The 9,159-nt window shown below is 42.0% G+C and overlaps 1 long non-coding RNA gene across 1 annotated transcript; it reads left to right on the forward strand.

Moving 5' to 3' along the window:
- The first annotated feature begins 136 nt into the window (after positions 1-136).
- Positions 137-2,707, forward strand: LOC144325123 (uncharacterized). The gene is made up of 2 exons (XR_013390414.1): positions 137-304; positions 1,433-2,707. It is a non-coding gene; the product is annotated as an uncharacterized LOC144325123 (long non-coding RNA).
- Positions 2,708-9,159: the final 6,452 nt, after the last annotated feature.

A 9,159-nucleotide genomic window follows, 5' to 3' on the forward strand; every position in this document is an offset into this window, starting at 1 on the left:
TCAGCACTTTCCACACAAACCTTTCCCCTCGCCCTGGCTCTCTCACCCACTCACCCCATTGCCCACTTTCCAATTGAAAACAAAAACCTCCCAATTTGGGAAGACATTTGCACCCAGTCATCTCCCTCTTAACTTAAAAGGACGCTGCCAGCGGATTGTTGCGAAACTGCGAATGCAATGTAGAAATTACATTTCCCGAAGCTGCCTGCTTGAAGCGGTTGGTAGGCAAGGAGTCGCGCGCCGGGTCACGTGAGGGCTAACGCGACGACGTGACGCAAAGGGAGTGAGCGTAGAGTTTAAGCAGGTCGGTGCGCAGGGCTCGTCCTCCGGTTCTTTTATGCGGGGAAGGTGGGAGAGTGTCGGTAGAAGTCGAAGCAGAAATGTCAGGATTTCTTCAGCCAGAAACAAACGGGAGTAGAGCAGCGAGGGCTTTCTCCTCTTTCTATTTTGCTGCTATCCCCAACCACCCTCAGAGCTACTTCTGACCTGCAAGATGGACAATGTTCTCCTCTTCAAAGCTTTCCCAAGGCTATTTGTCTAGGCACAACCCCCCACCCCCGGGGATAATGAAATATATTGGCAATCTCTCTTCGATGTTTAAACCCCTCTCTCCGGGAAGGAGTAAGATCTGAGTAAGGCAGTCTTTTGTTTAGGGGTAGACACATTGCTGTTCAGTCACAGCCACAGCAAAATCCTGATTATCTCAATTGATATCTATTTGTTACTGCATATTGGAAGGTGAAAATATGGCTTTGGTCCACTTATTTTTGCAACCTTCAATGGCGACAAGCTCTAAGTCTTAAAGAGTCCTGGCGCAAATTTACTCCTGGGGGAACAGCAGTTTCATGTACTCAAAAGCGTAGCAATAAACCTATTGATGTAATTCTCGCGACTAGTTTAGATTTCTGTTTCAAAAGGGTAGAAGCAAAGCAAGCCAACATTCCCACAAATTAGCTTATTTCAAGAATTTGAAGAGAAAGGTTTGCTACCTGCAGATGGGATATATTTGTGTTGTATTCTTATTTTTGCTTTTGTGCTGTCTAGATTGGTCACCTGTGTTTTAATATAATAGAGTTTTGCATACAGACAGGGATATTGAGAGGTTACCGCATGGTGTGATCTGAAAGCAAGGGCTTAAATGGTATTTGTGCCTCCCACAGGGCAAGAGATTAATGTGTGTCGGTGCCCATTTTCCTAATTTTAAAAAGTATTCTAACAGGACCTCCAAAATTAGGGCTTTCCATTCCTGGCCGAACAGATGTATCCTAGTCAGGAGAGTCACTTCTATGAGAACCTATAAGCCTTTGTGGCAGAAGGTATTTACAGAAATAAGCTATATTGCGGGTCAACGTGGAATGTATCACAAGTTTTGGATTTTAAAAGAAGGGCAATCTGGCTTTGTTGTAACGAACTAATTGTTTTTCTTTTGCAGTGGCACGTCTACTAGTGTCACAGAATTGGAAAGGATTGAAACATCTGTGTATCTCCAGTTGGAAACAGAATGGATGGTCTATTGCTGCACCAGAGAAATTAACAAACAGATTACATGCATTGAATAATACAAATGATGGAGACGATTTTGTTGAAATATGGCATCCTTTTATCAAATATTATAAGCCATGGTGTATTTGTAACAGCGAAACCGGACGCCTTCATCTGTCCCCGCTGCCATAAAACTTTTCTCTCTCATATTGGTCTCTACAGCAACAGCAGGGGCTGTAACTCTCTAGTGGCTCATTCTTCCATTGTCACAAGACCGATGGATGCCACCAAATACGCATGATATATGCAGATACGCATTATATGCAAATTTCATGCACATCTGTATCATCCATCTGTGGCCCTCTAGTTGTTGGACTCCAACTCCCATCGGCTCCAGTCAGCATGGCTAAAGATCAAGCATGATGGGAATTGTAGGCCAACAACATCTGGAGGCCCACATGCTCCCCACCCATGCCCCAAAGTGACCAGAGGATAATGGCCCTCTAAGATAACCAATTTTGATCTAGCTTGTTTTCCACAGCATAGTTTTCACTACGATGGTGACTCTTGCTTGTACTGCTTTCAACTGTGGGCAGCCGTTTGTGGGATTGCTCTTGCAAGTAAACAAATAAATCCCTGTTAGCAGAAGACTAGATGCACATGAGGAATTTCTTCCGACAGTCTAGTTTTCAGAATATGATATTATCTAATATGCCTGTTTGATCTGCAAATATTAGTATGAGTTTGGGGGTGCCAATCTCTGCTAAATTCCTGGACCCAGTAAGTGTTAGAAATTAATCAAGCCTCCTGAACCCCTGGATCTATCAAGAGTTAAAATATAAGCCAGACTAGCTTTCTTATGAGGTAATCACCTGGGAGATGAGCCATTAAGAGAAAACAAAGGGGAAGGTGATGGATCGCTAAGATAGCAAGAGAGGGGAGTCTGTGCCAGATGGAAAATGGGTGAGGCCCCCTCCTCCAGCTCTAGATAGTTAGAAGGCCAGAGTTTTGAAACAGAGTGTAAACTTGACTGTGATGTGATCCAAAAGGAAAACGGTTGCAGGCTGTAAAAGGCAGAGGCAGAGCACAATGTTTGCTTTCTGCTGTGATCCAAGACTACAGCTACGGGAGAAACAAGTTCCTTTTGTGGTGTTTATGCAGTGAGCCCCTCCATTGTAGGTTCAGGTTGTATATATGTGTAAATAAACCATATATTATGAAGATACCACAGTCTCCGCTATGCCTCATTTCCCAAAGGAAACACGGACCCTGGGTGCCTGGAACCCCTGGAATCTCGCACCGTTCAGAGATTGGAGTGGCATGCAACTATATATTTGTTTTGAAAATGTTATTTTTTCTCCCTGAGTCTTTAGAATGAGAAGAGCTAAGCTTAAAAATTAATAAATAAGAGCTTAGATGAAATGCAAAGCTAAGAGGAAATTTCCTAGGCTATTATATATTTTAAAATAAATTTATGTTGTCTGGAGAAACAGCCAAGTGTCAGGTAGTTCCCAAAAGGTGTTTTCCTCTCTACCACCAGTATAAACACTCTGGATTGTATACTTTGAAGTCAGATTAGCACGTTAAGCCTATCATTCCAAGGAAGATGTGACATTGTATGTATTTATATCAAAACAACCTGTCATCTGTGTCTGAATAGAGAAAAGGCGGGGGGATATGAAATCGAGACTTGGGATTTGTACAGCTAAACAAAATAATTAATTTTAATAAGGGATTTGGGCAATTGTATTTACCCCTGAATGGGAGTGTTTTTGTTTGGTTTGCTAATTCTGTTGTAAACAGTTCAGTGAACAGCTATGCGATTGCTTTTATCTGGTTGTTTTACTTGTTCTTTTTGTAGTTTTGTTGCAAATGTGTGCTACTTTCAGTTCAGGTGCAAGATTGTTATGCTATGAGATAGAAAGGAAGATAATCACTGTTGGCAGAGACCTGATGGGTAGCGCCGACTTATTGTATCTGTGGCTTGCATAACATTTGGTGGTGTGTGTAATGTATATTATCCTTGAGCAATAATTGAGCTGTGCTGCCTTCTGCCCTTAATTGCTGGACTGGGCCATCAGTGAGTAGGTGGGTCTTGGCAAAACCAAAGATGGGAAATAAATGACCACATTTTTAAACAGGAGCCCAATGTTTTGCTGCCCTTAATTATGGGCTTTTCTTGAAAGTCCTGTATGACTCAGAGCTTGGATGGACTCAAGTATCACTTATACCTTGAGGCACTCTGTACATTCATCCTACACATTAATCCCTTACAGACAAACTTGCACCATCTTAAACTGCTGGGTTACAGATTCCTGCACAATGCTAGGGGTTTCCCCCCAGCCGGAACTCATTTCTGGCACCTCTCTGGTGGGCGATATTGCTATTCTTAGAGAACAAGGGAGGCCTTCATGGTGAGTTCCGGCACATTTTTCCTAGAAAAGAAAAGCCCTAGTTATGCCTTGGAATCAGAAAGCCATAGCTATCCTGTGGGGTTAGGATCCCACCCCCCTAATTGACCAATGGCTACCTGCAGGATTTTTTATTTTTTATTTTTGGTAATCTTTCAATCAATATATTCTGAAAACAGTTAACATACAGGCAAATTCGGCTTCTCAAAGTTATTTGAGAAAGTTCTTTGCTGAGGGACTGTTTCCCCCCTTTCCTTTGGAAATGGATTTGCAACTCGGGCAGCCAGGATGAAACTTATTTCAGTCTAGACCCATCTCTGGAATGACAGAGAGATTGTATTACTCCAGTTTCAACACAGTAATAGCGGCTGCTTAATTCAAGTGCTGGGTCTCACATTTAAAGCCCCAAATGGCTTACTTTTGTGAGCGCCTTCTCCCATATGCTTTTCCTTGTTTTTTTAACAAGAAAAACAGTCATTTTGGAGAAACAGCCTTCTTCTGAGCCCAAGTTCCACCATTTACTATTAGTAGATTGTCTGATAGGGTGCAGTGCAGGGCCTTTGCTGCAGTGGCACCAGTGGTGACTGGTGCTCATGGTGACTGGTGGCACTGAAAGCAGGCAGGGGGATCAACAGTCAGTGACTAGTACAGCCACCTCCTGATTTGTTGTAAATAACAAGGCTGACAGCAGACTGAAGTTGGTGTGGCAATACCCCATTTGCCATAATGGACTAAGCTTCCCTGAGTGGCCTCCACTCTGGGAAGCTTTGCCTCTCTCGCCCCCTCCCCCCCCGAGATCAGACTTACTCCCTCATTGCATAGTTTGTGCGGGCACATGAAAGTCTTTTTATTTGGAAAGGCTGGGTTCTGCTGTTTCTGCAAGTTTATTTTTACTGCCTTTATTTTTTGCTATTTTATTACAAGATGTGCTGAATTGTTGGAAGGGCAACCAACATATTTCAGAAATAAACTTAATGTGACTCAGCATCTACAATGGTTGACCCTCGAATGTGAATAGTAGCCTTCGACCGCTGTATCCTGTGTTGGGAAGATCCACATGACACTGAGTTTGTATTTGCCAGGCTCATTATTTTCATTACCATGATCCTACACTTTGTCGAAGGCAAACTCCCCACTGGAGCAGAAATCATATATCGAACAGATGGAAAGCTCTTCAATCTGAGCAGGCTGAAAGCAAAGAGTAAGGTTACCGTAACTTCCGTCATAGAGCTTCAGTATGCTGATGACAACATAGTGTGCGCACGATCAGAGGATGACCTCCAAACCATCCTAAATCTCTTTGCAGAAGCTTATGAAAAGCTTGCCTTATCACTCAACATCCCAAAAACCAAAGTGCTGCTCCAACAAGTACAGAATAACCCCTCTGCAGTGCCACAAATCCAACTCAGTGGTGTAACGTTAGAAAATGTCAATCACTTCTCCTAACTAGGCAGTTATCTTTCTACAAGGGCCCACATTGATGCCAAAATCCAGCATCACCTGAGATCTGCGAGTGTGGCTTTCTCCCGATTGAAGTGCAGAGTGTTTGAGGACCAGGACATTCGCAGGGAAACCAAAATGGTTGTTTACAAAGCTATTGTACTACCAACCTTACTATATGTTTGTGAAACATGGACCACTTATAACGCCATCTCCAACTTCTCGAAAGATTCCATCAATGGTGTTTCCAAAAAATGTTACGCATCACTTGGGAGGACAGGCGAACTAATATCATTGTACAGGAAGAAGCAAAGATCACCAGTGTTGAAGCAATGATTCTTCAACATCAACTTCATTGGACTGGTCATGTTGTGCGGATGCCTGATGATCGTCTTCCAAAGCAACTACTCTATTCCGAACTTCAAAATGGAAAGCGTAATGCTGGTGGTCAACAAAAGAGGTTTAAAGACTGTCTCAAGGCAAAAATAAAAAAATGTAGTATAAACACTGACAACTGGGAAACACTGGCCTGCAAGTGCTCTAGTTGGAGAACAGCCTTTACCAAAGGTGCCATGGGCTTTGAAGACACTCGAGCTCAGGATGCAAGGGAGAAACGTGCTAAGAGGAAGGCATGCCTGGCAAATCCATACCATGATGTCCACAACCGATGTCCCCACTGTGGAAGGACGTGTGGATCCAGAATTGGCCTCCACAGTCACTTATGGACTCATTGTTAAAACCGTGTTTATGGAACCCAATCTTACTCGGCTACGGGTGATCGCCAAAGAAGAAGAAGAAAAGAAGATTTGCCAGGCTCAGTTTTATTATCTGTATCATCATGGTATCATTTACTTTGGTAAATTCATATCCCCATCTTGTTTTTTAATGCTCAAAAATTAGTTTTAAGTCTCCTTTTTGAAATTCAAGTGTAAAAAGTACAAATTAAGTATCAACCAAAAACAAAACAAAACAAAAAAAAGAGAAAGAGAGAGAGGAGAAAAAGGCGCACAGGGCAATTAATAAATCAGTTTTACATTCATAATGCCAAGTAAACAAATATTAACAATTCTAGATCAGAATTTATGAAGATTAAACATTAACAGCTGACATACTTATTTTAAGATCTAGCACAAGAACCAGCAGTAGAAATGCTTGCTTTGTATGTTGCTAAAAGTTGGAAGTTAATTAAATGGAGCATTGACACTTGCTGTGTCATTTTCCCCGCCTTTGCATGCCGTATGTAATAAGGCAACTGTTGACACTCCAGTAAAATTACATGCTACAGATGAAGACCTACATAAAGAAGACACTGAACTGGATCCTCAAAGATATCTTGACACTCAGCAGTGCCCTCGAAATCTTAAAAACACACACAACCTAATTTCATCATAAGGTCACAGTTATTGTTTTACTTAAATGCCTCTTCAGGATTAGTTTCTTTTTAAGCTTTCTAATGACAAAATAGTTTGAAGTCTGCAGTAATGAAAGAAACTTAGCCTTATCTAAGATGCTGTTTTGAGTTTCCATGGCAGTAAGAATACACATGACATACCTCTGCTTCGACAGAAAAATATTATGAATCTCTTGGGTGTCTGCTAGGAATACAGGAGGTTACGGGTTTGAATCATGCCTTTTCCTTCACCTTTTTTCAAGAAAAGTTATGCTATCCTAGGTAAGTGGGGAAAAAAATACTGCTCTTTCCTGGTAAATAAGCAAGCATTACGATAAAAAGGGACTATGGCCAGGACCCAAATGCTTATTTTAGGTATGATCAAAGGCCACTATGCACCCAGGAATATTTTTCTTCTCCATCTTTGAACCACAGTCCTCTCATATGTCAGATTTTGAAACTCAGTTTTAAAAGTAGGCATTCCCAGTTACCTCAAGGAACAATTATCTCTTCAAAGAACACTTGTCTAAAGCCTCCTTAGCTGTGCTATCATTTGGATCCTGGTCTAAGGATAACCATGATCTCTAGGTTCGGGTATTTTGCCATTCTGCTTCATGTAATGTGTAATAGAAATTGGTCTAATGGCGTTCCCATCACTCCCAACCAGCACGGCCAATGGTAAAGGGGTGCTGGGAATTATTGTTAGGTAATGCCACCACAAACTCCCCACCCTGATTTGCATGGAAATGAATGCTTTCACAAGTGAGGTGATGCCAGGAATGGTATTTACAGGGCAACCTTAGACAGGTCTACTTAGAAGTAAGCCTCACGGAGTTCATGAAGGTTTGCTCCTCCGTGTGCATGTGTGTAGAATTGTAACCTCAGTCTGGAATATGCTGCTTTGGGAAATTAATATGACATAAAAAGTGGAAGAAAGCCACCTTGAAACATCCCTCTAAAATTCTGGCCAGTGCAGCTTTTGAAGCACGACGAGGACACATGGTGGCCCTCTAATGGCTTGTTTACTGTCGTGTGAACTTTTGTAGCCAAGAGCCGAATTCACCAGGCAATACATTTAAAAAGCCGTTAAAATCCATTATCATTCTTTTTTGTTGTTGCTTATAACCTTGTGCGCAGAGCTTCTGTAGCTGAAATGGGATGATGGAGTACCAGGGCCAGGATTCCAGCTTTTTGGATTAGTGTCGTCATACACGTGAGATTTGAGCACAAGGTTGGCTTCAAGCTTGTAGCCCTTTTTAGAATCATTTGATTGACTGTGAAGCAGATATTTCCAATTGTTAATACGGTAACGACAGACCACATGGTTTCCAGGCCCAGTTCAAGGTGTGCATATTAGTGTGCAAAGCCCTAAATGTCTCTTTCCCCAAATACCTAGAGACTCCCTTGGGTGCTAAGACTGGCAGAGGCAGCCATCTTGGTATTTCTTCCACCTTCAGATGCTCAGGGGCAGCTGTGACCTAAATTGCAAAACTCCTTGTGTCTGGCACCTTCTTTATACAGCTTCTAGCAAATGCTAGATGTACCTCTTTGCCCTGGCTTTTGAGATGTTTATTTTAAGGACTCACCTTATTTCTGCAATGGTTAAATTGTTTGAAACAGTTTTTAATACTGTGTCGTAATGTTGCAACCTGCCCTGGGAGCTTAGGACGAAACACAAGTAATAAATTAAATAAGAATAAGAATAATATAGGCACGTAGATCATAAAGTAACTGTTAAACTTAAGATACCTTCATCCCTGCTACTGTAATAACTACAACATAGCAGCTGAAGCCCTGGATGTATTGAAATCAAGAGTTTTGCCACTGGGTTCAAGGAAGTCATGATTCACAGAATCGCAGAGTTGGAAGGGACCATGGGGGTCATCTAGTCCAACCCCCTGCAACGCAGGAAGCTTTTGCCCAATGCGGGGCTCGAAATCATGATTTCAAGCTATCGAGACAACAAGAAAATATACAGCATTCATGAGCTGGCAGGAATTTGCAAAATCGATACAGAAAACATTTTACTTGCATAGCATCTTTTGGGGCGAAGGAGAAAAGTAATAAAACATGTATGAAATAATCGCCTGGTCTGGAAAAACCCAATAACCCAGTACTGGAACTGTCCATTCCTTTTAAGGAAGTCTTTCACTTACTAAAATTCCAAGTCACAGTGAAAGGCCAGCAAGAAACGTACTGTACTCAAAAATAATTTATATGGCCCATGCAATGGATAGCTCAAATAGCTTTCTGATGGCTGTATTCTCATGTTTTCGACAAGAACCTACACATTCTTGCCCATTAGGGTATCTCTCTGGTGGCTTGGGCACACTAGGAAAGACTTGAGCCGATCGGAAGCAAGCCACTTTGGCCAGTAGGGACTGAGCAATGAGAGGCAGCAGTCAGAGGCAGTTTGAACATGTTTCTAGTGGTGAA

This window comes from Podarcis muralis, chromosome 13, assembly GCF_964188315.1.
Source record: "Podarcis muralis chromosome 13, rPodMur119.hap1.1, whole genome shotgun sequence".
Lineage (NCBI taxonomy): Eukaryota > Metazoa > Chordata > Lepidosauria > Squamata > Lacertidae > Podarcis > Podarcis muralis.